Source organism: Centrocercus urophasianus, unplaced genomic scaffold (assembly GCF_019232065.1).
Source record: "Centrocercus urophasianus isolate 14NV4802_14NV808 unplaced genomic scaffold, USGS_Curo_1.0 seq_20, whole genome shotgun sequence".
NCBI lineage: Eukaryota > Metazoa > Chordata > Aves > Galliformes > Phasianidae > Centrocercus > Centrocercus urophasianus.
Window position 1 is genome coordinate 12,209,753 of NW_024884756.1, and position 6,162 is coordinate 12,215,914.

Consider the following 6,162-nt stretch of genomic DNA (forward strand, 5'->3'; position numbering starts at 1 on the left):
AAAAAAAAAAAAAAAAGGAAAAAAAAAGAAAAAAAAAAAAAGAAAAAAAAAGTAAATAGTTTTAAAAGTAAATAATAATTTAAGGTAGAGCGTCATCTAAGTGAGAGTGCGAGAAAGAGAAATCCGTGTTCAATTTTCTAGTCCACTGTCTGGCTTAGGGACTCTTTCTCTTCTTGGGGCTCTCAAGATCAACATACAGAATCTTTTTCATCACGCTCAGCTTTAAACTTTTTATTTAAAGATACCCTTCCCCAATGAGCTTTCAGAATACTTATTGTAGATTTTAAGAGAAATGGTATATTAATTTATGCTATTAACATCACCTCATAAATTATAAGTTTTATACTAAAGCTGTATTGAGTGTAATGAATTATGTTGCATATGTGTTTTTAATGGCTATAAAATTATATACAAGCTTTTTTGGGAAGACAAACTAGTGAAGCACCTTTTTACACTGGATTTTGCCGTGTCAAGGTGTACAGCTATTCTTTGCTACCTTGCAGATATCTATATCTATATCTATATATAGATATATATATAATTAAAATAAAATGGTATCCTGTATCAACAAAGCATAGAACTCTTTTTAACCCTTATATCACTGTTCCTATATCTCTTTTTAAATTTTATTTTGAGTGTTACATTCTGCAATAATTTATCTGTGGTTTGTACCATTGATTAGACATTTAGTTACAGGGTAAATAGATCAAATTAAAAAATCCAACTACTGTAGCTGGAAGTTGTGAACCAAGTTTTAAGACTTTTTTTTTTTAATGTATTTATTTCCAGTTAGCTCTGTGAGTTGGAATTTGAAAAGTCAGAACATTAGAAATCTCAGTGTCTTATTCAGGAATTTTCCCCCTCCTTTCCTCACAAAGGAATTCCCACTGTGACTTATAAATAGAATTAGACTGCCTGTGTGCATGTATGTATGATATATACACACAAAAATATGCATTGGGGGGGATGTATGTGCGATACGAATGTGTATATTGTATGTAGGTCATAGTTTTGTAAAGAGAAAAGTAGTCGAGAGGTGATGGAATGTATTGTAGAAATGTGATTATTTAGTAGGGGGTTCCTATGTCCTCACTGTTGTATAAATAACTCAAACTCTCTACTATATAATCTTCTGTTATAAGGCTAATTCTGATATCATGTCAATTTTACTGTTTTTTAAATGACTTGCAGTGAGCCCTGTTTAACATGTCATGAAAATACCAAGCTCCCAAAGACAGCCTTTACATAAAATACATGGAGGAGGAGAAGGGATGGAAGAATTGAGTGATATTTTTCAGGAGAATTTGAAATGGAGAGTTCTGTGATGACGACGAGACGGAGGGATTGTGTATTTTTGCAGATTAATACCTGAATCTCCTATAGTCTGATGTGGAAAATGTGGTTAACCAGTTGTACTTGGTTTTCAACTCAGGTTGTAAGGAGCACTGGTTGAGGACCGATCTCCGTTCTGTAAGAGGCTCTTGTCTTCAAAGCAGATTCTTTTCTTTTCTGAAGGTCTTTGTGTGTGCTGATTTTGCTCCGGAATTGCTGTTTTGGGACAGAGCAAAATACACTTTCAGCCCAGGGAATTCCACTTGTGGGTTTTGGAATTTGGTTTTAGCTATTTAGCTCTTTTTCATAATCGGAGAAGGAAGATTTCTTTGAGAGTTCTCACTTGAAAGGGTGAGGAATCAGAAACATTCTTATATTTTTGCTTACGCGTCATACTGTGCATCAGTTACAGCATTTAGGCTGGAGAAAAGTAAAACCTAAATGTTATTTATTCATGCAGTTTCACTTTTAGTGATGCTGATCCCGGTGGCTTTAAAAATCTGTTTAGATGAACAGAGCTTCCAATATTGCACAGACATTTTAATTCTATTTTTTTTTTTTTTTTTAAAGCGGTTGCAAATCAAACCTTGAAGTTTTTGTACTTTCCCTTCCCTCTCAGTACGTCCATGCCACAGTGCATTTCTTTTCTCATGCATCTGCATGTACAAGTGAACAGGGCAGGGAGGTGGATGTTGTCAAGAGGCCTTTCCTTCTCATTGTGTGGTGGTAATGGGAGCTAGCAGCATAAATCTGTATGCCTTTTGGGGAAAAATAGACCTGCTTCTGTGTGTACCTGTACAGAGAGAGATATCTGTATATGAGATGTTGGTAGCACTTTGCTGAATGTGCTCTTGTCCTCATGATGCACGATAAATAGGTATGAATGCAATCAATCTATGTGTGTATATATATATATGCATACAGATATATATATATAGATGGTATATACGTAGTATCACACACGTGCATTGGCTGTAACATAAACAAGTGTGTGAGCTGAAAGACTAGCCATAACCTATGTGTAACAGGTAAGCACGCGGTGCCAAACAACGTGGTCTTAGTTCATCTGAGGGCTTTGGTTGGTGTCAGTGATAGGTCTGATCGTGGTCACCACTGATTTTTGTTACCTCAGCCCTCAAAACAGAATTTCCTTGGTACGTTTTTGCTTCTGTGTATATTAATACTCAGTGAGGCCTCTTGCAATGCCGACCTCTTTTGCTTTGCTACTCCATTACCTCCATTCCAGCTCCTCCCTGTCCTGGTATCTCTGAAGCTTATCATGCTGTAGAAGTAAGCAGCTCTAATGGCCCAGTCCGGCACTTCTATGCATTAGGGAAATTTTCTGGGTGACTGCAGTGGCAGCTGAATTGGGCCCTGAGCATTTGCTTGACCCTAGGCAGATTTTTCCAGTTACTCAATTGTACTTGACTGCGACTGTGACTGATATGCAGATGAATGCTAACTTCTCTTAGAAACTGATGCAGTTACCTAGAATATTAAAAGGTTAACCCAGCACCACGATTCAGAGGTAAATACTCAAAATGAGAAAAGCAAACCCACTGAAAACATTTTAATTTTCAGCCCCAGTGTGAAAAAGGGAGCTCAGTGTGCCTTTCCTGTAAGGAGAGCAGTGAGCAGAAGGCAGCCTTGTGCTGGTTCTGAGCAGCGCTGTTGTCAAACATATCAAGAGAAACACAGCTCGTTAGTTTTACCAGTAAACAGATTTTAAAGTGAGCTGCAGAGTTGACCATTAGTATGCAAGAATTTTGCATCTCATTGTGCATTGAATGATTTTGCTTATGCAAGTAAATTGTGTTTTTAAATATTTTATTTTGTTTTCTGGCTAGCTGGAGTTCCCCTGTCCTTTTAGCAGAAAGCAGCTGTCAGAAACCTGCTCAGTCACATGTAAGCACTGCTGACATTCATGGCTTGCTTACCTGTGGTTTCAGAGGAGAGCGCAGCTCCATTCTGCCACCAGGCCTTACTGCAGTCCACGTTTTCAGTCTGGGTATGGCACTGTTTTTCTTGGCCACAGTTCAGCCATGGAATTTTGTCTTCCTTGCGTTTCTATTAGGAAAAAAGGTAACTGATGTACTGTTCCATCTGAGCTTTCATGCAATCATACATGACGATTTCTATAATACATGTTTGGGTGTGCGTATGGGTATGGTTGTGTACTGGGTGTGTGTATAACACATGTATGCACACATAGATGACCCTATTCCAGTTTATGTATGTGGAGAACATACTTGTTGGTCCTCTCCTAGTATATACTCATGCATTCGTATATTAAATATGTATATAGAGTGTAGATGTCCTGCATATACATGTGTATATGTTATGAACCTTGGATGGCATTTTTTTAAACATTTTGCAAATTGCTGTCCCTTATGAGATATTTTCTCTGAAGCTGCATATATAGAAGAAATGGAGAAATGTGTTATCAAAGTTTTATTTTAAAAAGGAGACTCTTGATTATCTAAAGCCATTTGTAATTGTTCTTTTGAATTTTTACTAGAAGGGTTGTTACTAAAAAAGAAAAAAAAAAAAGAAAAAGGAAAAAATAAAAGCAAAAAAACACCACCACCAACAAAACAGGCAGATCTTACTCCCACCGTCACTTAAGATGGAAAGAAAAAAATGGAAGTGCAAGTTCCGAAGTATTTATTTCCTCATGAGGCATATTGGAATCACGTTCTGCTCACCTCCCTTCTCTAAATAGAATTAATGATTCATGGTTTCTTTTACACAGCTTTCCCCATTATTTTACCTTCTTCAGTCATTGTTCACCTCCTACATTTGGTAGTGCTGAGGCACTGAGGAGATCTCGTGCTCTTCTGTCCTTTCCAGGAATAATTCTGGTGCATCACTATCATGTTTCATGTTAACATACTCCTGGAGGACAGATATTTTTTATGAAGATGTCTGTAACAAGTCTTTAACTTATTTAATGTGAGAAGTCTTTGCTGGAGTCTATTGTTTCTTTCCAAAGAGTTTTGCTTTTTTCATCATCATTCATTAGTTCCCTTCTTATTTAATGCCTGAGGTTTTAGGGTTTGGGTTGTATTATTGTGGGTTTTTGTTGGTTTGGGTTTTTTTTGTTTGTTTGTTTGGGTTTTTTTTGCTTTGTTTTTAAATTCCCAAAAAAAGTGGGAGCAAGTGGAGCAAAAGAGGTGTCAGCCCCACCCAATATCCTCTTTGCAATTAAGAATAAATATCTATGTTTTGGGTTTAATACAAGAGAAGGTGGCAAATGGACAATCTGAAGTGCTTTAATGGGGACGGTCATTCTTTCCAAGGCTGTCTCAGAGAAGTTTGTGTTTGGTGTCATTTTAAAGGCAGTGTGATCGCACTGATATCAGAAACAGCCTTCTAACAAAGAGCCTCGTACAGCTGTTCGGCCACTCGAGTTTAAAGCATAAAGTTGCAGTGGGAAAGCACAGGTGAGGCAGTGTATTTGAACCAGTGAATTGTAGCTTGCAAACGTAACTGATTTTGAAGTAACTGCATGGTAGCAAGGATTAGCAGTCTCTTACACCCCTTCCTTGTTCCCTTTCATCCCCAACATGTATTCAGCATACCATACATTGGGAAAAATGACAGTTTGCTACAGCAAAGCTAAATCCAATAGTGACTGCTTAAAGGGAACATACAAACTTGCACTGCTGCATTCTGTACCACGCTGACGGGCACAGAAAGCCCCGTCTGCTTCTGCAGATGTGCTGCTTTGGTGAGAGCGGAATCTGGGGATGCCCAAGGAGAGCAGTCGCAGTGCCAGCAGCTCCCAGAGCGATTCTGACAGCGTTCCAGGGTGGGTAGGAAAGCTCCTGTTTGTACTTCCCTTTAAATAGGATCAGTTGGCTCACATGTTCCTCATACTTCTCAATGAATGTACTGTATTACCATTTAAAAAAAAAAAATCAATGAAAATGATGATAGATTGGTCTCCTTTTGTTATCTGGTCCTTGTTTAATTTGTTTAAGGGTTTTTGTATACAAAAGTTTACATTTTTATGTATATTTTTCTTGTGTAAAAACTGATGTAATATGTGTATAAAACACTGTATGTATTATCTGTATATAGTGTGACAAAATGATTTTCTTTCTTTCTTTTGGATGTATTAATAAATCTTGCTGTGAAGTGGCTGTGTTTTCTATGATGAAACCCTCAGAGCCATTTCCTAGCTCTGAGCTGTATGAATAGTGCTCAGGCTGACATCTGATCTAATCCATCAAGTGTTTTGTTCTTTCCCTCCCCCCCACAGTGTATCCTAAGCACAACTGTCCTTCGTTTTGCTAGCTGTAGAGTCTGACGGTGCTCTGGTTTATTCTACATTGCTTTTTAATAACATTAGGTAATTAGTTTTGCAAACAAACCGAGGTCTTCAATCTCCTGATTCTAATTATGGTACTTTCTAACTCTGGATTACTGGCCCAGGGAGCAGATCCCTTTTATCTTGTTTTCTGTTGTGAACTGCAGAGCTGTGCTTGCAATACGATCTGAGGGGTTGCAAGAGAACCGTTAGGCCGTGGCTGAGCCGTGATTGAGCACCTGCTGAAGGGGCGGAGCCGGCCCTGGGAGCACAGGTGCAGCAGGTCACTGAGTGATTGCAAGGGGTGAACCCTGGGTCTCCTGCTCCCTGTCCTCATTCAAGGGCTGGCAGCTGAAGAGGAATAGTCTCTACTTGGAGATCGCCCCCTTTGAGGGTTTCCAGTGAGCCTGGATCTTCAGAAAGGGGGTAAGCTGCTCGTTCTTTGTTACTTGACTACGGTTGATACTTTTTTGAGTGATCTGAAAACTGTTTGAAGGCAAATATATCTGCTGCCACCT

At 38.6% G+C, this 6,162-nt stretch overlaps 1 protein-coding gene across 1 annotated transcript in view; it reads left to right on the forward strand.

The window, feature by feature from the left end:
* INO80D (INO80 complex subunit D) overlaps window positions 1-5,472 on the forward strand; it is a 44,217-nt gene extending 38,745 nt beyond the window's left edge. The window contains exon 12 of the mRNA XM_042822163.1: window positions 1,192-5,472. The gene's annotated coding sequence lies outside the window, so the exon portion shown is untranslated. The remainder of the gene's footprint in view (window positions 1-1,191) is intronic.
* Window positions 5,473-6,162: the final 690 nt, after the last annotated feature.